Source organism: Odocoileus virginianus, chromosome 15, assembly GCF_023699985.2.
Source record: "Odocoileus virginianus isolate 20LAN1187 ecotype Illinois chromosome 15, Ovbor_1.2, whole genome shotgun sequence".
In the NCBI taxonomy this organism is placed as follows: Eukaryota; Metazoa; Chordata; class Mammalia; order Artiodactyla; family Cervidae; genus Odocoileus; species Odocoileus virginianus.
In genome coordinates this window covers 38285079-38308684 of record NC_069688.1, presented here as the reverse complement: position 1 = coordinate 38308684, position 23606 = coordinate 38285079, and the positions used below count along the sequence as shown (strand labels likewise).

The window sequence follows — 23606 nt, the reverse complement described above, 5'->3', positions numbered from 1 at the left end:
AGAGGAGCTTGGCTGGCTACGACAGTCTATGGGGTTGCAAAGAGTTGGACACAACTGAGCACACACACACGCAGTTCCCAGAGAACCTTAGTTATAACATTGAAATTGAGGCTAAAGAATATATCTACATTTTTAAGAAGTACTCCAGTGCTTATTATGTGGTTTGTTCTTACCTTGAGAAATTGATCTAATAAAAAAGACAGACATGTATACAACTTATTGCAATAAAAAATACACTAAAATAAGCATAGTAAAAGTTACAATGTAAGAAAAGAATAATTCTTTTCTGCATCTTTTTTGGATAAAAGAAATCACTGTTACAGTCATTCTTCATTCACAAAGAGAATTCAGACAAAGACACAAGCTTTAATAAAAAAGTTCCCTTCTTTTATCCACATATAAAATTATTTATAATTTGATATATATATTATATATATATATATATATAATATATCCCACACTGCTGACTAAAATAAACTAATCCAATCTACAGACAAAGCTTTCTGCTATGTTATATTTTATTGTGTATACATAGGGACATTTTCCACCAACCTGCCTTCTTATTTAGTAATATTTGTTTCTTTCTAGGCTCTATCTGAGTGTTTTATGCTAGTATATTAGGAGCCTGGCATACTGCAGTCCATGGGGTCAAAAGGAGTCGGACATAACTGAGGTGACTGAACAACAACAACAATAGGAGCCTACCGAAACTCTGGCATTTTAAACATATAACTGGAAATGAAATCAGTAAATCAATAAAGTCAAATGTGTTACAAATCCACACAAAACAGAGACATAAGGCATTTGAATGAAAGTGAAAGCCATTGTGAGTAACCACCTGTGGATGCCCAGTGGGAAATACTCATGGTTTTGTGTCTAGTCTTTATCCAATGTGCACTTTACACTTGGCTGAAAGACAGGCTCTTATTCTAGCACAGCTAGAGGCAGATTAAGTTAGGTTGGCTACATCATGATGAAATTCACTGGATTTATATAAGCTTTATTTCCTGAACCAAAAGGGGAATGAAGAGTTACATCTTCACTAGAATGTTAAAAAGGCATAGCTTTTGGAGTAAAATCAATAGTTGAAATCAGTTGACGCATCAGTAGATTAATTATCTGCAACATGTTCCATGTATTTCTGTCAATTATCATTTCCAACCAGCAAACAAATTGTGCTCTATTTCACTCATTTAAATGTCTCAAAAAGGGAAAATAAAATTGTAATTCACTGTACACTTATTTAAAGAACAATTTCTCTGGAACTTGAATATGTTCTTTCAGCAGAATAGATTGCAAACACCTCAGATTAGGAGTTATATCTCCCCATAGCCTCTGGCATGGTGAGGTGTGTGTGTGCTCAGTCATGTCCAACTCTTTGCGGCCCGTGGACTGTAGTCTGCCAGGCTCTTCTGTCCATGGAACTTTTCAAGCAACAAGACTGGAGTGGGGCACCACTGCCTACTTCAGGGGATCCCAAAGATTGAACCCATGTCTCTTACGTCTCCTGCACTGGCAAGTGTGTTTGTGCCATTGGCGTTACCTGGGAAGCCCCAGCATGATGAGGGGTTCATTGTTACTTATGTTCACTGAACTGGTGAATAAAACAATCGCTTAATACAAAAATAAATATGTCGATAAAATGTAGACAGGCAGTAAGACCTTACTTGCTTTTTCTCTTTGGAGCTTGTTTTTGATCTACATATCCATACAGATCTGAACTAAATGAAAAATATAATTTGGATATGGAAAGCTTTTCTTGTATGACAGAATATACTCTTTTTTGGCTAGATTGTACTTTTTATAAGAGTCAAGTTTGTGGCTTCCCAGTGTTTTTACTAAATTTATTTCTTACAAATATGTCAAAATCTTCATAAATAGAGTAGCATCATTAGGAGAGGCAAAAACCTCATATAACTACATAAAAATGTAGGAGGGGTTCTCTAGCATCTAAGAAGATACTTTTCATTACTCAGGACTTCAGTAATGTCTCCCTCCCGTATGATTCAAGGTTCATTCTACATACCACTTACCACATGAGGATATATTTTCATTTAGTTTTCCATTTGCTGTGCCTCATCTAACCTCACACACTATCAATTCATCAAAGGCAGAGACTAAACTTTTTCTTAAAAAGAACTCCAATATTGTCCATGTTCTCAATCATTGAGATTGTATAAAGTCTTTATATCATCTATTAATAACTTCACCAGCTATGCCCAAACAATTACTGGGACAGAAGAGTTATCTCTGATATGCTTCTTGAATTTTACCATTTTCCTTCCATTCACACTGGAAGTTGCCATAGCATTTACAGTGACAAAAAACAGAAATATAAGTAAAAACTGACTCATTTAAGTTTAAGAGCCTAAGAGCAACTGTTGCCATTTTAAGAAGTGACACTGAGAAAAGAGCGGATCAAGAGACAGAATTTCTTTGAGATAGGTTTTGATTTCTGATTAAAAGCTGTAATTACAAAATATCTGTTGACTTTCATAGTTTTTCTATCTTTTCTGATGATTACTTTGCAAAGTTTTTACAAACTCTTTTACAATAGAGAAGGTGCTAAATATTTGTTATATATGTGAAAATTCTCCTTTTTACTGTTGATGACTCATTTACTTACAGTATTTTAAAATTATTTTTAAAAATTGAAAAATATCTTTGAGAATCTGTAGGAATAGAAATACCTTACATAACCTAAAATTTTAATTCAATAAACAAACAATTATGAAAATTCTAATAATCAAACTGTAATCAACTTCATATGGTACTAACATTTGACAGAGAACAGACCATTTAGATTTCTGCTGGAGTCACTAAAGTGGCATTCTGTTGAGTTCACTGCATACTTTTCTACTTAAGTGACTAAATTAATCTCATTGATATAACATACCGTATGAATTTTGAGAATGGTGTGACTAAGATTTCTTTTTAAAAAAGTCTTTAACTCTGATCTTGGATTTTCTCTTTGAAATCTGAAGTAATTGGGTATCAGTTCAGGTTGGTTCTGTCGCTCAGTCATATCCAACTCTGCGACGCCATGGACTGCAGCACACCAAACCTCCCGGTCCATCACCAACTCCTGGAGTTTACTCAAACTCATGTCCACTGAGTCAATGACGCGATCCAACCATCTCATCCTCTGTCGTCCGATTCTCTTCCTATCTTCAATCTTTCCAAGCATCAGGGTCTTTTCCAAGGAGTCAGTTCTTTGCATCAGATGGCCAAAGTATTGGAGTTTCAACTGCAACATCAGTCCTTCCAATAAATATTCAGAATTCATTTCCTTTAGGATGGACTGGTTGGATTTCCTTGCAGTCCAAGGGACTCTCAAGAGTCTTCTCCAACACCACAGTTCAAAACCATCAATTCTTCAGTGCTCAGCTTTCTTTATAGTCCAACTATCACATCCATACATGACTACTGGAAAAACCATAGCCTTGATTAGATGGACCTTTGTTGGCAGTGTAATATCTCTGCTTTTTAATATGCTATCGAGACTGGTCATAACTTTTCTGCCAAGGAGTAAGTACCTTTTAATTTCATGGCTACAGTCACAATCTGCACTGAATTTTGAGCCCCAAAAAATAAACTCTGTCACTGCTTTCCAGTCCATCTGTCATCAAGTGATGGGACCAGATGCCATGATCTTACTTTTCTGAATGATGAGCTTTAAGCCAACGTTTTCACTCTCCTCTTTCATCAAGAGGCTCTTCAGTTCTTCTTTGCTTTCTGCCTTAAGGATGGTGTCATCTACATATCTGAGGTTATTGATATTTCCCCCAGCAATCTTGATTCCAGCTTGTTCTTCATCCAGCCCAGTGTTTCTCATGATGTACTCTGCATATAAGTTAAATAAGCAGGGTGACAATATACAGCCTTGATGTACTCCTTTTCCTATTTGGAACCAGTCTGTTGTTCCATGTCCAGTTCTAACTGTTGCTTCCTGACCTGCATACAGATTTCTCAAGATGCAGGTCAGGTAGTCTTTTATTCCCATCTCTTTCAGAATTTTCCACAGTTTCTTGTGATTCACATAATCAAAGCTTTTGGCATACAATAAAGAAGAAATAGATGTTTTCTGGAACTCTCTTGCTTTTTCGATGATCCAACAGATGTTGGCAATTTGATCTCTTGTTCCTCTGCCTTTTCTAAAACCAGCTTGAACATCTGGAAGTTCATGGTTCACTTGGAATGTTTACAATCCTTTAAATATTCACCTTGCAGAGAGGAGAACAAGACGTCAGAGGAATAGGTGGATGTGGAGTATATCTCTCTCCAGGGATACATCAGGAACACACCTTCAGACACAGAAGTGCATGCAGAACACCAGCTTAGAGTGGACAGGGGTACCTGACCAGTGGAAAAGAATATATACCCAAGCAAAACTAGGTAGGATAGAGAAACTAGGGGGGAAAACAGGAGTGTTAGTAGGACTGGACCTGCCCTCGGAAGGTGGGGGAACCAAAGCCGGAGTCCAATCCCCACAGCGGGGCAACTGCCTGATTCAGAGGAGAAACATTTAAGCCTGGGAGTGAAACAGCTTATCTGTGACAGCCTGAATGGAATAAGGATCAGACAGTCCTTACTGCAGCCATTCATATGCTGGGCAGGAATGCATGGCTCCTGGAAGGGGCAGCAACTGGGAGCTGGAGTTTAGGGATTGTGGAGCAATCCCGGTGAGAGGGCTGCTGTTGACTGCAGAGAGGTGGATGGAGGGGATGTGAAGGAGGAGATTGTGGTGGGAAATACCTGTGGAGGAAAGCCTGGTGGCCATGGAAGCAAGGCGTACTGCTGAGTCATGCACAGGGGGTGGAGCGACCATCATAGCCTCTCTCTCGCAACATGCAGCATTGGAAGCTGAACAATAGAGGCTGGTCTATCAAAGGCCTGACCCACTGAACTACAGAGTAGAACCCCACCCAGAGTGCCACTTTAAGTGCCTGATGCACCCATCTACAGAGTAGGATCCCAGTCAGGGGGGCCTGTGTATGTGCCTGACTTAGCTTTGGGCCTGTCCAACTCTCTGTGACCCTGTAGACTGTGGCCCGCCAGGCTTCTGTCAGAGAGGGGGTTCTCCAGGCAAGAGCACTGGAGCATATTGGCCAATATTGGTTGCCATACTCTTCTAGAACACTACATTTCCTATTGCCCTAGCCACCAACCCTGCTGAGTACCTGGTGCTGCCAGAACCCCTGTGACCCAAGAAGCTGCACCACCTCCACACCTGGCCCTCACAGGGGCAAACCCAAGTCCTCCAGGGCAGCCTCAGGAGCTAAACTCCAGTGGACAACTCACATGTAGAGGTGGAAATGAAACCACAGTTGAAACCCAGGGGGCAGTGTGGCTAAGGAAGAAGACCCAAAACCTTCCCACCAATTGTACAAGCTGCAGATTAAATCCACATGATCAACTAAGCAGACTCTGTGTCTATGGAATATATAAAAGGCCATTGAGAGCGCCCACAAAAGAAAACACACTAGCTCTGATAGCTGTGGACATTGAAGGCAAAAACACACAGGAGTAGGACCAGACTAGAATCTGAGTAGCGCCCACAGCGGGTTCAGAGATCAGTACAGTGTTGGAGGGCATCCTAGGGTGGTAAGGTGGACTGTGATTCCCAGCACAGGAAAGGACTCTCACAGCTGTGACTCAATGTTTATTATTCTTATTTTTTGACTTGTTCTGTAGATTCTTTTGGATATTTTTCTTCTTTTTTCCATTTCCCCCCCTCTGTTGTAGTTATTGATTTTATTGGCACTAAGAAATCCAATTAAGCTTTTTAATTTATTTTTTCTTTCTTTTTCCGAAGTCAAATTTTTTCTTGTCATAAAGCTCTGCCTCTATGTTGGGCTTTTGCAATTCTGTGGAGTTTTCCTCTTTTTTTTTCTTTTCTCCTTTTTAATTTTAATTTCTTAAACCTATTATTCTTTTTCCTACATTTATTCCTTTGCTTTTTCTAGTGTTCTTTTCACCTTGGAACTAATCTTTAACATATATAAATCTTTATCTACTGCTAATTAACTTTGCATATCTATTCTTTCTTTCTTTTCTTTCTCTCCTTTCCTCTCAACATATTTGTTAGTTTTATTTTCATGGCTTTATTCCTCAATTGACACCTTGCTTTAGTTTTGTTTCCTAGTTTGTGCTTTAATTAATTTTGTTCCAGTAGATAGAATTTTTGGTTTCCTTTGTTCACTGGGTCAGTCTGTTGTACTTAATTTTTCTTTGACTCTTTTGATTTTGCTTATGGGTGTATATGTATAGGTGTATATTCAGTTACACTTTCTATTGTTGTTATAAACCTCCACCTCTACATTGGGCTTTTGCAGTTCTGTGGAGTTTTCCTTTTTTCCCACTTTTTTTCTTTCTTCTTCTTCTTCTTTTTTTTCTTTTCTCTTTTTTATAATTTTAGTTCTTAATTTTTTTAAACTTATTATATTTTTTCTACATTTGTTCCTTCGTTTGTCTTTCCTACTGTTCTTTCCCCCTTGCAGTTAACCTTTAATATACATATATTTTCTTCATCTATCTCTATTTAACTTTTGCAAATCTATTCTTTCTTTCCTTTCCTCTCAACATATTTGTTAGTTTTGTTTTCATTGCTTTATTCTCTACTTGGCACCTTGCTTTGTTTTGTAATCCAGTTTCTGCTTGTTAGTTTTGTTCTTAATTGGTAAATCTAATTTTTGATTTTCTTTGTTAACAGGATTAGTTTACTGTACTTTATTTATTGGACTGTGTTCACTTTGCTCATGTGTGTGTATGTATATGTGTATATTCCAGTATTTTAATAATTATTTGCCTGATTTTGTAACTAATTTTGTACAAAAACTAATTTTGTAACAAAATTCTCCAAGCCAGGTTTCAACAATATGTGAACCATGAACTTCCAGATGTTAAAGCTGGTTTTAGAAAAGGCAGAGGAACAAGAGATCAAATTGCCAACATCTGCTGGATCATCAAAAAAGCAAGAGTTCCAGAAAAACATCTATTTCTTCTTTATTGTATGCCAAAGGCTTTGACTATGTGGATCACAATAAACTGTGAAAAATTCTGAAAGAGATGGGAATACCAGACCACCTGACCTGTTTCTTGAGAAATCCGTATGCAGGTCAGAAAGCTACAGCTAGAACTGGACATGGAACAACAGACTGGTTTCAAATAGGAAAAGGAGTACGTCAAGGCAGTATATTGTCACCCTGCTTATTTAACTTATATGCAGAGTACATCATGAGAAATGCCGGGCTAGATGAAGAACAAGCTGGAATCAAGACTGCCAGGAGAAATATCAATAACCTCAGATATGCAGTTGACACCACCCTTATGGTAGAAAGTGAAGAAGAACTGAAGAACCTCTTGATGAAAGTGAAAGAGGAGAGGGAAAAAGTTGGCTTAAAGCTCATCATTCAGAAAAGTAAGATCATGGCATATTGTCCCATCACTTCATGACAAATAAACTGGGAAACAGTGACAGACTTTATTTTTTTGCACTCCAAAATCAGTGCAGATTGTGACTGCAGCCATGAAATTAAAAGGTGCTCACTCCTTGGAAGGAAATTTATGACCAACCTAGACAGCATATTAGAAAGCAGAGACATTACACTGCCAACAAAGGTCCATCTAGTCAAGGCTATGGTTTTTCAGTAGTCATGTATGGATGTGACACTTGGACTATAAATAAAGCTGAGCATCAAAGAATTGATGGTTTTGAACTGTGGTGTTGGAGAAGACTCTTGAGAGGCCCTTGGAGTGCAAGGAGATCCAACCAGTCCATCCTAAAGATCATTCCTGGGTGTTCACTGGAAGGACTGATGCTGAAGCTGAAACTCTAATACTTTGGTCACCTAATGCAGAGAGCTGACACATCTGAAAAGACCCTGATGCTGGGAAAGATTTAAGGCAGGAGGAGAAGGGGACAACAGAGGATGAGATGGTTGGATGGCATTACTGACTCAATGGACATGACTTTGAGTAAACTCCGGGAGTTGATGGTGGACAGGCAGGCCTGGTGTATTGCAGTCCATGCTGTTGCAGTCATACAGGACTGAGCCACTGAGCTGAACTGAACTGATTTTGTAATGGCATTTGTCTGGGGTTCATCTTTGGTTTCTGGTTTTTCAATATGTGTTTTACTGTCCCTTAATGCCATAACAAACCACTTGTGGAATCATTAGTTCCTGACCAGAGATCAAACTCTTAGCCTTTGGAGTGGGAGCACTGACTCCAAGACCCTAGACTACCAGAGAACTAACCTCAGTGGGTATCAAATAGTGAGAACTCATACACAGGAAACCACCTGAATACAAGACCGGCATCACCCAACCACCAGTAGCTATCTGTGCAGGACGCCTCATCTAAACAACAAACAAAACAAAAATACAAACCCAATCATCAGCAGACAGGAGTACCACCTCCCTCAGCCTTGCCCATCAGAGGAAAAACGAACAAACAAAAACTCAGCACAAATCTCACCCTATACAAGCTCACACAAACCACTGGAGCAGCCTTAGGAGGGTAGAAACCAAAAGGAAGAAATAATTCAACCTTGCTCAAGGAAACAATTCAACTTTCCTTGAAGCCTGGAAAACGAGACCTCAAACACAATAACTTAAAAGAAAAAAAAAAAAAAAGAAAGGGTGGAGAAATACTGCACAAATTTATGAGCAAACTAGAAATACAGAAGTCCAAATAAATGAAGAGGAAGTAGGAAAATTACCTGAAAAAGAATTCAGAATAATGGTAGTCAAGATGATCAAAAACCTTTAAAATAAAATGGAGAAAATCAAGAATCAATTAACAAAGACCTAGAAGAATTAAAGAATAAGCATACAGAGACAAACAACACAATTATTGAAATTAAAAATACTCTAGAAGGAATCAGTACCAGAATATCCAAAGTAAAAGCATGAATCAGTGAGCTGGAAGACATATGGTGGAAATAACTACTGAAGAGCAGAATAAAGTAAAAAGAATGAAGAGAGCTGACTGCAGTCTCAGAGACTTCTGGGACCATATCAATGCACCAACATTCAAATTATGGGGGTCTCAGAAGAATTAAGAGGAAAAGAAATGGTATGAGAAAATTTTTGAACAGATTATAGTTGAAAATTTCTTCACCATGGAAAAGGAAATAGCCAATCAAGTCCAAGAGGCACAAAGAGTCCCATACAGGATAACAATAGCAAATATTAATAAAATTAAAAGCTAGTTCTTTGAGAAGGTAAGGAAAACCGATAAACCCTTAGCCAGACTCATCAAGAAAAAAAGAGAGAAGAATCAAATCAATGAATTAGAAATGAAAAAGGAAAAGGTACAAGAGACAATGCAGAAATATGAAGGATTATAAGAGATAATTATGAACAACTACATGGAAATAAAACAGCAACCTGGAAGAAATGGACAGATTCTTAGAAAAGTTGAATCTTCCCAGACTGAACCAGGAAGAAACAGAAATTATGAACAACCTAATTACAAGTACTGAAATTGAAGCTGTGATCAAAAATCTGCCAAAAATCAAAAGCTCAGGACCAGATGGTTTCACTGGAGAATTCTATCAAACATTTAGAGAAGAGCTAATGCCTATCCTTCTAAAACTCTTTCAAAGAATTGCAGAGGAAGGAACACTTCCAAACTCATTCTACAAGGCCCCCATCACCCTGATACCAAATCAGACAAAGACAACACACAAAAAAGAATACTACAGGCCAATATCACTGATGAACATAGATGAATATAGATGAAAAAATCCTCAACAAAATTTTAGCAAACAGAATTCGGCAACACATAAAAAAGCTCATACACCATGATCAAGTTGGGTTTATTACAGGGATATAAGGATTCTTCAATATAAGCAAATCAATCAATGTGATACACCATATTAACAAACTGAAAGATAAAAACCATATGATCATCTCAATAGATGCAGAAAAAGCCTTTGACAAAATTCAGCACCTATTTATGATGAAAACTCTTCATGCCCATAAAAATGGGCATAGAAGGAACCTAACTCAACATAGTAAAGGCCATACATGATAAGTCTACAGCAAATATCATTCTCAGTGGTGAAAACCTGAAAGCATTCCCTCTAAGATCAGGAAGAGCAAGGGGGTCCAATTTCACCACTACTATTCAACATAGTTCTGATAGTCCTGCTACAATAATCAGAGAAGAAAAAGAAAAGGAATCCCGATTAGAGAAGAAGAAGTAAGGCTCTCACTGTCTGCAGATGACATGATACTGTACATAGAAAACACTAAAGATAGTATCCAAAAATTACTAGAGCTGAGCACTGAATTTAGCAAAGTTGCAGGATACAAAATCAATACACAGAAATCACTTGAATTTCTATATACTAACGATTAAAAATCAGAAAATGCAATTAAGGAACCAATCCCATTCACCATTGCAACAAAAATAATTAAATATCCAGGAATAAACTTACCTAAGGAGATGAAAGAACCATATACAGAAAATTATAAGATATTAATAAAAGAAATCAAAGATGACATAAACAGATGGAGAAGATATTCCATGTTCCTGGGTAGGAAGAATCAATGTTGTCAATGACTATACTAACAAATGAAACCTACAGATTTAATGCAAGTCCTATCAAATAACCAATGGCATTTTTCACAGAACTAGAACAAAAAAATTCACAATTCATATGGAAACACAAAAGACTCTAAATAGCCAAAGCAGTCTTGAGAAAGAAGAATGAAGCTGGAGGAATCAAGCTTCTTGACTTCAGGTTATACTACAAAGCTACAGTCATCAAGACAGTATGGTACTGGCACAGAAACAGAAATATAGACCAATGGAACAAGATAGAAAGCCTAGAAATAAACCCATGCACCTATGGATACCCTATTTTTGACAAAGGAGGCAATAATTTACAATGGGGCAAAGACAGCCTCTTCAATAAATGGTGCTGGGAAAACTGGACAGCTACATGTAAAAGAATGAAATTAGAACACTTCCTAACACCACACAGAAAGATAAACTAAAAATGGATTAAAGACCTAAATGTAAGACCAGAAACTATAAAACTCTTAGAGGAAAACATAGGCAGAGCACTCGAGGACATAAATCAAAGCAAGATCCTCTATGATCCACTACCTAGAGTAATGGAAATAAAAACAAATGTAAACAAGTAGGACCTGATTAAACTTAAAAGCTTTTTCACAGCAAAGGAAACTATAAGCAAGATGAAAAGTCAACCCTCAAATGGGAGAAAATAATAGCAAATGAAACAACTGACAAAGGATTAATTTCCAAAACATACAAGCAGCTCATACAACTCAATACAATCCAATCAAAAACAACCCAATCAAAAAGGGGGAAAACGACCTAAACAAACATTTCTCCAAAGAAAACATACAGATGGCAAACAGACATGAAAAGATGCTCAACATCATTCATTATTAGAGAAATGCAAATCAAAACTACAATGAGATATCACCTCATACCAGTCAGAATGGCCCTCATTAAAAAGTTTACAAGCAATAAATGCTGGAGAGGGTGTGGAGAAAAGGGAACACTTTTACACTGTTGGTGGGAATGTAAACTGATACAGCCACTCTGGAAGACAGAGATTCCTTATAAAATTAGAATAAAACCACCATATGACCTAGAAATCCACTCCTAGGCACAAACTCTGAGGAAACCAAAATTGAAAGAGACACACGTATCCCATTGTTCACTGCAGCACGACTTACAAGAGCTAGAACATGGAAGCAACCTAGATGTCCATCGATAGATGAATGGATAAAGAAATTGTGGTATATATACACAATGGAATGTTACTTAGCCATAGAAAGGAACACATTTGAGGCAGTTCTAATGAGGTGGATGAACCTAGAACCTATTATACAGAGAGAAGTGAGTCAGAGAGAGAAAGATAAATACCGTTTTCTAACACATATATATGGAATCTAGAAAAAAGGTACTGAAGAATTTATTGACAGGGCAGCAACAGAGAAACAGACAGAGAATAGACCTATGGACATGGGGAGAGGGGAGGAGAGGATGAGATGTATGGGAAGAGTAACACAGAAATTTACATTACTGTATGTAAAATAGCAACCCCACATCCAAGGAGCAGGGCTGCGCGGGCGCAGGAGTGCCAAAAAGAGCTACACCACGTTCAAGGTCAGGAGGGGCGGCCGTGAGGAGACACCCCTCCTCCAAGGTAAGGAGCAGCGGCTGCGCTTTGCTGGAGCAGCCGTGAAGAGATATCCCGCATCCAAGGTAAGAGAAACCTAAGTAATATGGTAGGTGTTGCGAGAGGTCATCAGAGGGCAGACACACTGAAACCATAATCACAGAAAACTAGCCAATCTGATCACAGGACCACAGACCTGTCTAACTCAATGAAACTAAGCCATGCCGTGTGGGGCCACCCAAGACGGTCGGGTCACGGTGGAGAGGTCTGACAGTGTGTGGTCCAATGGAGAAGGGAATGGCAAACCACTTCAGAATTCTTGCCTTGAGAACCCCATTAACAGTATGAGAAGGAAAAATGATAGGATGCTGAAAGAAGAACTCCCCAGGTCAGTAGGTACCCAACACGCTACTGGAGATCAGTGGAGAAATAACTCTGGAAAGAATGAAGGGATGGAGTCAAAGCAAAAACAATACCCAGTTGTGGATGTGACTGGTGATAGAAAAAGGTCTGATGCTATAAAGAGCAATACTGCATACGGACTAGGAATGTTAGGTCCATGAATCAAGGAAAATTGGAAGTGGTCAAACAAGAGATGGCAAGAATGAATGTCGACATTCTAGGAATCAGTGAACTAAAATAAACTGGAATGGGTAAATTTAACTCAGATGACCATTATATCTACTACTGTAGGCAGGAATCCCTGAGAAGAAATGGAGTAGCCATCATGGTCAACAAAAGAGTCCAAAATGCAGGACGTGAATGCAATCTCAAAAACAACAGAATGATCTCTGTTCATTTCCAAGGCAAACCATTTAATATCACAGTAATCCAAGCCTATGCCCCAGCCACTAATGCTGAAGAAGCTGAAGTTTACAGTTTTATGAAGACCGACAAGATTTTCTAGAACTAACACCCCAAAAAAGATGTCCTTTTCATTATAGGGGACTGGAATGCAAAAGTAGGAAGTCAAGAAACACCGGGAGTAACAGGCAAATTCCGTCTTGGAATGAAGCAGGGCAAAGGCTAATAGAGTTTTGCCAAGAGAACACACTGGTCATAGCAATCACCCTCTTCCAACAACACAAGAGAAAACTACACATGGACATCACCAGATGGTCAACACTGAAATCAGATTGATTATATTCTTTGCAGCCAAAGATGGAGAAGCTCTATACACTCAGCAAAAACAAGACCGGGAGCTGACTGTGGCTCAGATCCTGAACTCCCTATTGCCAAATTCAGACTTAAATTGAAGAAAGTAGGGAAAACCACTACACCATTCAGGTATGACCTAAATCAAATCCCTTATGACTATACAGTGGAAGTGAGAAATAGATTTAAGGGACTAGATTTGATAGACAGAGTGCCTGATGAACTATGGACGGAGGTTCGTGACATTGTACAGGAGATAGGGATCAAGACCATCCCCATGGAAAAGAAATGCAAAAAAGCAAAATGGTTGTCTGAGGAGGCCTTACAAATAGCTGTGAAAAGAAGAGAAGCGAAAAGCAAAGGAGAAAAGGAAAAATATTCCCATTTGAAATCAGAGTTTCAGAGAATAGCAAGGAGAGATAAGAAAGACTTCCTCAGGGATCAGTGCAAGGAAATAGAGGAAAACAACAGAATGGAAAAGACTAGAAATCTCTTCAAGAAAATTAGAGATACCAAGGGAACATTTCATGCAAAGAAGGGCTCAATAAAGGACAAAAATTGTATGGACCTAACAGAAGCAGAAGATATTAAGAAGAGGTGGCAAGAATACACAGAGAACTATACAAAAAAAGATCTTCACAACCCAGATAATCACGAAGGTATGATCACTCAGCTAGAGCCAGACATCCTAGAATGTGAAGTCAAGTGGGCTTTAGAAAGCATCACTATGAACAAAGCTAGTGGAGGTGATGGAATTCCAGTTGAGCTATTTCAAATTCTGAAAGATGATACTGTGAAAGTGCCACACTCAAATTGCCAGCAAATTTGGAAAACTCAGCAGTGGCCACAGGACTGGAAAAGGTGAGTTTTCATTCCAATCCCAAAGTAAGGCAATGCCAAAGAATGCTCAAACTACCACACAATTGCATTCATCTCACATGCTAGAAAGTAATGCTCAAAATTCTCCAAGCCAGGCTTCAGCAATACGTGAACTGTGAACTTGCAGATATTCAAACTGGTTTTAGAAAAGGCAGAGGAACCAAAGATAATTGCCAACATCTGTTGCATCATGGAAAAAGCAAGGGAGTTCCAGAAAAACATCTATTTCTGCTTTATTGACTATGCCAAAGCCTTTGACTGTGTGGATTAACAATAAACTTTGGAAAATTCTGAAAGAGATGGGAATACCAGACCACCTGACTTGCCTCCTGAGAAACCTATACTCAGGTCAGGAAGCAACAGTTAGAACTGGACATGGAACAACAGACTGGTTCTAAATAGGAAAAGGAGTACCTGAAGGCTATATATTGTCACCCTGCTTATTTAACTTATATGCAGAATACATCATGAGAAATGCTGGGCTGGATGAAGCACAAGCTGGAATCAAGATTGCTGTGAGAAATATCAATAACCTCAGATATGCAGATGACACCACCCTTATGGCAGAAAGTGAAGAACTGAAGAGCCTCTTGATGAAAGTGAAAGAGGAAAGTGAAAAAGTTGGCTTAAAACTCAACATTCAGAAAACTAAGATCTTGGCATCTGGTCCCATCACTTCATGGGAAATAGATAGGAAACAGTGAAAACAATGGCTGACTTTATTTTGGGGGGCTCCAAAATCATTGCAGATGGTGATTGTAGCCATGAAATTAAAAGGCGCTTACTCCTTGGAAGGAAAGTTATGACCAACCTAGATAGAATATTAAAAAGCAGAGACATTACTTTGCCAGAAAAGGTCCGTCTGGTCAAGGCTATGGTTTTTCCAGTGGTCATGTATGGATGTGAGAGTTGGACTGTGAAGAAAGGTGAGCACCGAAGAATTGATGCTTTTGTTGGAAAAGACTCTTGAGAGTCCCTTGGACTGCAAGGAGAGCCAACCAGTCCATCAGGAGATTAGTACTGAGTGTTCACTGGAAGGACTGATGCTAAAGCTGAAGCTCCAATACTTTGGCCACCTCATGGGAAGAGTTGACTCATTGGAAAAGATCTGATGCTGGGAGGGATTGGGGGCAGGAGGAGAAGCGGACATTAGAGAATGAGATTGCTGGAGGGCATCACCAACTCGATGGAAATGAGTTTGAGTAAACTCTGGGATTTGGTGATGGACAGGAAGGCCTGGCGTGCTGCGATTCATGGGGTCACAAAGAGTCAGACATGACTAAGCAAATGAACAGACTGAACTGATGTAAAATAGATAGCTAATGGGAATTTGTTGTATGACTCAGGAAACTCAAACAGGGGTACTGTATCATCCTAGAGGGGTGGGTCAGGAGGGAGATGGGAAGGAGTTTCAAAAGGGAGGTGATATATGTATACTTATGGCTGATTCATGCTGAGGTTTAACAGAAAGAACAAAATTCTGTAAAGCAATTATCCTTTGATAAAAAATTAATTAAAAAATATTCTTAGATAATATGTCTTCCAGAAATTTTACCATCCTTTTCCAGTTTCTCTTAAGGAAAATATGTTGCTTTTTTTTTTAGCAATTCTATTAAGTAAAGTTCCTGGCCTAAGCCACCTTTTTTTGGTTGTTAAAATTTATGCTTATCTGAGCACAGGAAGATATTATCTACCATTCAAATCCCAGGCCAATATTCCCCATGTTTCCGCCTTCCATTAGTTACAATGCAGTACCTTTCACATGGTGCTTATTACTTTCTGTCATTTATATGTATGATATATTTAATCTATCTATATTGAATATCTCCTTAAGTACATTTAATCAGCATTTGTTCAAAGGGGGAAAAAAAACTAATCATTTTACATGATGTAATTAATTCATAAGCATCTGAGTCTGAAAGCTTAGCTTTAAACAAAATCTTAAAGACTCGGCTTTTAGAAATCTTTCACTCAAAAGCTTCTTATGAAATCACATAAATACTAATCTGTTTTAACCATATTTCTTCCTGGTTATTACTATTATAGAGGAAAGCCAATGCATATTTATCTTTCATTCAATTTTATTATCTTTTAAAAGCTTCTTTCAGTTTCTCTGAATTTTCTAATGTGCAATTGTATCATTTGCAAGTAATGATATATTCCATTTTCTGTTCAATATTCATACACTTGTCTCATACCTTAGAACATTTCTAAAATAAGACAAAATAATAAAGCTTGAAGGTATCTTCGTTTTGTTCCCAAGTTCTCACAGGAATATTTCTGTATTTACCAATTAGTAATATACTCTTACTTGGCTAAGAATGTATCAATATTTGGTAAAGTGAGAATAGATGTAAATTTTTAAACACGTCTATTGTTCTTTTTAAATTCCAAATTATTTCCAAATTTAAAGTAGAAAAATCTTCAGGAAACTAAAATAAGAAGGTATGTGGATTAGAAATCCTGATACTGCAGAGGTTCTAAAATAATATTTTATTTTTGAATATGTTTGTTCCATATCACTTGTTCCTAAGAGTACATGAGGCCCTTTTAAATTATGGAACATAGTTTTTTCAAACATGTGGGAAAAGATAGACTTGATTATTTTTATTATGTCACAATAAAAATAATCATAACTGCATTCTACATTTTCTACATCTGGGCACTAGTTTATAATTATTTTACATGGAAAATCCCCTTGATAATGCCATTAAAATTATTAACTTCATCTTACAGATGACAAATCTGAAGCCTGGAGAGGGAAAGAAACTCATCTAATATTATATTTCTATTAAGACTGAAAGCTATATTTAATTATTAGGCTGTTTGCAAATTTAAGAACCACACTTTCAAAGGTTAATATGATTTTTGAAAAGTGGAATTTAAGACTGATTGCAATTTATTACCTTGTAATTAATATACAGAATGGTACATATCACAAATAATTTGCATCTCCAGAATGAGGAAGCTTTAATAACTTCATTTCTGGAATGAACAACTGATAAAAAAAAAAAATAACCTGTGGAAGTTTAGGCAGTTGTAGAAAACCAAGTATGAGCTTCTTCTGTACTTTTGCTGATGAAAGCACAATGATTTTAAAATATCAACCTAATGGAAATTGATACAGTCTTACATGCTGAGAAACACCCGAACATAAGTGGAATGTGATGCCCAGTATGCTTGGTAGAAAATAACATTCAAAGAGCAATTACTCGTTGGTCAAGCAACGTGAGTATATAACCTATAGCAAAGCAGCACATTTTAGGTTATAATAGTTTGAAAATATAACTCATTATTATCAGTGAGTTACTGTATAAAATGATTCTGTACTAAAAGCTAATCTTCAGATTTTAGTTTTCAAAAACTTTCCAATCAAAGAAAGAATATTGGCTTGCTAAAATTAGTATTTTGGCCTACTTAACATATATATTTCCCTACGTAAATTTGTTTTCTTAAAAGTCATCTGATTTATAAATCCTAGTGGTTGAAATGCTTGAGTTTCTAGGGACATATCATATCTTGGTTTGGAAACAGCAAAGCTAGGGACTGAATGTTGTGAGTTCATCTGGGTATGAGAAATCCATGAGGCTCTTGCTGACGGTGTTTTTCTCCTGAACATTTTAATTGTAAGAAGTGCTTTTGAAGTTGTGGGTTACTTGCCTATAGCTTCTATCTAAGTGACATAAGCTTTGTTTCAAAACAGCAACTTAGCTGAATGATCTAGGCAATTTCTTATACTTCTTCATGTGATTCTAAATTGGATAAATCTTTCTACAAAGCAATTTAGAAATATGTATCATCAGGAGCTTTGAAAAAGTTCATGCTCACTGACTTAGTGATTCCTCTGCTGGAAATCTAGTCTAGAAAGTCAGCAGAAATGCAGCCAAAGATTGATACATTAACATGTTTATTATAATAATATTTGTAAAGGAAAATCCCTGATGCTGGGAAAGATTGAAAGCAGGAGGAGAAGGGGACGACAGAGGATGAGGTGGTTGGATGACACCACTGACTCAATGCACATGAGTATAAACTCCAGGAGTTGATGATGGACAGGGAGGCCTGGCATGCAGCAGTCCACGGGGTTGCAAAGAGTCAGACATGACTAAGCAACTGAACTGAACCAAACTGAATTGAAAGGGAAAAGAGGTGGGAGAAACCATCTGAATAACCAGCCTTATAGAAATGAACAGACTCTGGTACAAAAATAAAACAAAAATTATGCAACTATTAAAAATCATGAAGAATATTTACCTGCATAAGAAAGTACCTAAAATATAATTGGCTAAAACATTAGATAGAATGTGATATGTATTATTTGTTTACTATTTCATTAAAACTCAGGTAAAATACTAGAAAAAAAAAGCCTACATTTTCCCAATATTTTCTCTGGATAGTGAAGTCATGGACGGTTTAAAACAAACTCTTTTTATTTTCTATTTTTTTTCTAGAATTCATGTGAAATATTAAAATTAAGCCAAAAATATTTAGAAGCATTATTAAAAGCTTTAGAAAGCATTCAATATGATTTTAAAGTAAAACTATTCTTTAAAGTATACTCTTTTAAGCTTGATTGATTATATGGCCTTTAATATAGTTGGTAAACTAAATCAACAATTATTTAAAATATATACTTTTAAAATATTTTTAAATTTAGATTTTAATAGTGTTTCTGTTTTACTGGATATAAAGATATTCATTATTTAGAAACATATTTTTAACAAAGCTTGGGATCATTTATTACCTTAGTTAGATACTAATATTCTCCATGGCATCTGCTCATTTGGCTTATATTTCTGCTACAGAACCGGTGACTGAAATCCTCCCTGGCTGTGATTTATGATTATGATTTTATGATTATATTTATGATTTATGTTTACATACAATCTGCCAGGCCACACCGCCATGAAGTCTGCAAGATTCTTAGGTAAAAGGAAAGTCAGGTTGTATACTTATCCTTAACTTCCCTACATTATGCTGTTTAAATCTTAGCAAACTACTGTTTGCTGTTTGCTGTATGCTGTTTAAAACTTAGCAAATCCAAAATTGATCTTGGATATAAAAAAATCAGAATGGGTAAAAATAAAACCAGATCTGGGTTTTTGAAAAATATTTTATGCTTCAGTGCTGAATTCAAATTTTTAATGTGTTGTTGGAAAGCAAATTTAAAACATGTACATCATACCAACACATTCTAAGGTTTTTGAAGATATGAGGATCTTTAATGGAAGAATAAAAGAGATGATGTGAGCAAACAGTTATGTTCAAAGTATGCTTTATATCATTTCTCAAAATGTATATGGTTTAAAAATTAAGAGTAGACAAAAATGAAACCATATTTTTTATATGAGTAAAATTTTGTGACTAAATTTCCTTATAATTTCTTAAACAAGGAATTGACTACATAATCTAATATACATAACTTTCTTGCAAAATATTTGATGGAAAGGCTATTTTAATATTTTAAGACACTTACAATGGCAGCTTTACCTCTAAGAGGATGTTTTTAGTATTTTCAGTTAGCAGTGGACCGTCTGGTAATTATATGTACATATGTCACTTGTTTAAATAGTTCATTTTTTTTTAATTACTGGCTTGAGAGCTCAAACAACTAACCCATGCACATGTAACATCATCCATTTATGCCAGGACATGGTTGCTCTAGGCACATCATCATATAAATTAACCAATCAGTTCACTTGAGTAAACGTGGGCTTTCAACCAATTAAAATCAGATATATGTCTTTACTTACTGTGACATTATTTGTAAATAAGTAACATTTACTGCACAGAAAATATGCAACATGAATCAATCATAGTAAATTATTTTTCATATTTTACTTTTCAATGAATACCATTTTGCTACTTTTACCACTTCAACATAAATTATAAAAAAATTACTTCCTGAAATGTATTGTAGAATTCTATTACCTGATTTCTAAACTATGACCTATCAAATACTGTGACTAGAAACATATATATATATATATATGTGTGTGAATATACATATACACACACATATGCAGCTAAGAAAAAAAATAATAGCCTGAGAGGTGATGCTATTGCAAACATTAGTTAAAATTAACTGAGCGTTTTGTACATGTTATGTAATATGCTAAATGCTCTACCTAAGGAAATCTCAGCAGATTCCTGATTCTCACTAGAAAACCATTGGGCTGGGATAGCTATTTCCTCTGAGGAAGAAACCTGAGTAAGAAACTTGGTCAATATAACCAGCAAGTCAATGGCAGAACTGGGATGAAAATGTACCTCTACTAACCTAGAGTGGGCAGGGGAAGCAGAGCACAATAAATAAACAGGCCAAGACATAATCAAAGTATAAAGAAAATCACAGTGAAAGATGTCCCTAGAAATGTTTTTTCATGGTCCTCCTTTTCAGCGAGGAGGAAACTGAGATCCAGAGATATTAAATGACTTATCCAACTTCACATAATTTGTTAACTGATTGTCTAAGGGCTAAGACTTGTCTTTTGGTCTCTAAAGATATATCAAACCTACTTAAATCTAAGATATAAAAGACTAAGTAACATATAATAACATCAGTCACTCAGTCAGTTCAGATGCTCAGCTGTGTCTGACTCTTTGCAACCCCATGGACTGCAGCGTGCCCGTGTTCTCTGTCCATCACCAACCTGTGGAGTTTACTCAAACTCATGTTCATTGAGTTGGTGACGCCATCCAACAATCTCATCCTTTGTTGTTCTTTTCTCCTCCTGCCTTCAATCTTTCCCAGCATCAGGGCCTTTTCCAATGAATCAGGTCTTCACATCAGGTGACCAAAGTACTGGATTTTCAGCTTCAGCATCAGTCCTTCCAATGAATATTCAGTACTAATTTCCTTTAGGATTGACTGGTTGGATCTCCTCACAGTCCAAGGGACTCTCAAGTGTCTTCTCCAACACCACAGTTCAAAAGCATCAATTCTTTTGTGTTCAGCTTTTTTTATAATCCAACTCTCATATCCATACATGACTACTGGAAAAACCATAGCTTTGACTAGACAGACCTTTGTTGGCAAAGTAATGTCTCTGCTTTTTAATATGCTGTCTAGGTTGGTCATAACTTTTTTCCCAAGGAGCGACTTTTAATTTCATGGCTGCAATCACCATCTGCAGTGATTTTGGAGCCAAAAAAATAAAGTCTGTCACTATTTCCATTGTTTCTCCATCTATTTGCCATGAAGTGATGGGACTGGATGCCATGATCTTAGTTTTCTGAATGTAAGCCGACTTTTTCACTCTCCTCTTTCACTATCATCAAGATGCGATTAAGTTGTTCGTCACTTTCTTCCGTAAGGGCGGTGTTCTCTGCATATCTGAGGTTATTGATATTTCTCCTGGCAATCTTGATTCCAACTTGTGCTTCATACAACCCGGCATTTCACATGATGTACTCTGTATATAAGTTAAATAAGCAGGGTGAAAATATACAGCTTTGACAAACTCCTTTTCCAATTTGGAACCAGTCTATTTATGTCCATTTCTAACTGTTGATTCTTGACCTGCATACAGATTTCTCAAGAGGCAGGTAAGGTGGTCTAGTATTCCCATCTCTTGAATTTTCCACATTTTGTAGCAATCCACACAGTTAAAAGGCTTTGGAGCAATCAATAAAGCAGAAGTAGATGGGTTTCTGGAACTCTCTTGCTTTTTCTATGATCCAATGGAAGTTGGCAATATGAGCTCTGGTTACTCTGTCTTTTCTAAAATCAGCTTGAACATCTGGAAGTTCATGGTTCACATATTGCTGAAGCCTGGCTTGGAGAATTTTGAGCATTAATTTGCTAGCATGTGAGATGCCTGCATTTGTGCAGTAGTTTCAACATTCTTTGGCATTGCCTTACTTTGGGATTGGAATGAAAACTCACCTTTTCCAGGCCTGTGGCCACTGCTGAGTTTTCCAAATTTGCTGTCATATTGAGTGTAGCACTTTCACAGTATCATCTTTCAGGATTTGAAATAGCTCAACTGGAATTCCATCACCTCCACTAGCTTTGTTCGTAGTGATGCTTCCTAAGACCCACTTGATTTCACATTCCAGGATGTCTGGCTCTAGCTGAGTGATCATACCATCGTGATTATCTGGGTCGTGAAGATCTTTTTTATATAGCTCTTCTATGTATTCTTGCCACCTCTTCTTAATATCTTCTGCTTCTGTTAGGTCCATACAATTTCTGTCCTTTATTGAGCCCATCTTTGCATGAAATGTTCCCTTGGTACCTCTAATTTTCTTGAAGAGATCTCTAGTCTTTTCTATTCTGTTCTTTTCCTCTATTTCTTTGCACTAATCCCTGAGGAAGGCTTTCTTATCTCTCCTTGCTATTCTTTGGAACTCTGATTTCAAATGGGAATATTTTTCCTTTTCTCCTTTGCTTTTCGCTTCTCTTCTTTTCACAGCTATTTGTAAGGCCTCCTCAGACAACCATTTTGCTTTTTTGCATTTCTTTTCCATGGGGATGATCTTGATCCCTGTCTCCTGTACAATGTCACGAACCTCCGTCCATAGTTCATCAGGCACTCTGTCTATCAGATCTAGTCCCTTAAATCTATTTCTCACTTCTACTGTATAGTCATTAGGGATTAGATTTAGGTCACACCTGAATGGTGTAGTGGTTTTCCCTACTTTCTTCAATTTAAGTCTGAATTTGGCAATAGGGAGTTCAGGATCTGAGCCACAGTCAGCTCCCGGTCTTGTTTTTGCTGAGTATATAGAGCTTCTCCATCTTTGGCTGCAAAGAATATAATCAATCTGATTTCGGTGTTGGCCATCTAGTGATGTCCATGTGTAGAGCCTTCTCTTATCACATAGTATTAATTGCCTTGTTGGGAAAACTATCCCAAGCAATTCCTCAATCAACTCTTGGTAGTACAAGCTGAGGATTTCAAAAAATGAAAGATACAAATATTTGCACCTATTAATAATTTAGTTTCTTTAATTGGAGGATTATTGCTTACAGTACTGTATGAGTTTCTGCTCTCCAGTGACATGAGTTTAATATACCCCTCTCCATCGAGCCTCCCTGCCACCTCTCCAGCTGTCACCGAGCCCAGGCCCGTCCCTGCGGGACAGAGCGGCTTCCTGCCAGCTGTCCATCTCACGCGTGGTATGTGGGTAGTTTTCCTGCTGCTCTCTTGGCTCATCCCACCCTCCCCTTCCCCCACTGTGTCCACAAATCCAGCCATTTCTACGTCTACATCTGTATTTCTTCCCTACAGATAGGTTCACCAGTACCATTTTTCCAGGCTCCGTATATATGCATTAATATACAATATTTCTTTTTCTCTTTCTGACTTACTCTGTATAACTTACTGTGTTATAACTCTGTATAACAGGTTATAGGTTATTCATCTTAGTTCACCTGACTCTAATTAATTCCTTTTTATGG

General features: G+C 37.2%; 1 protein-coding gene across 5 annotated transcripts in view; it reads right to left on the bottom strand.

The window, feature by feature from the left end:
- The window catches only part of CSMD3 (CUB and Sushi multiple domains 3), a 1331483-nt gene that overhangs the window by 210796 nt on the left and 1097081 nt on the right, over positions 1–23606 (bottom strand). The gene's annotated exons all lie outside the window — the stretch shown is intronic.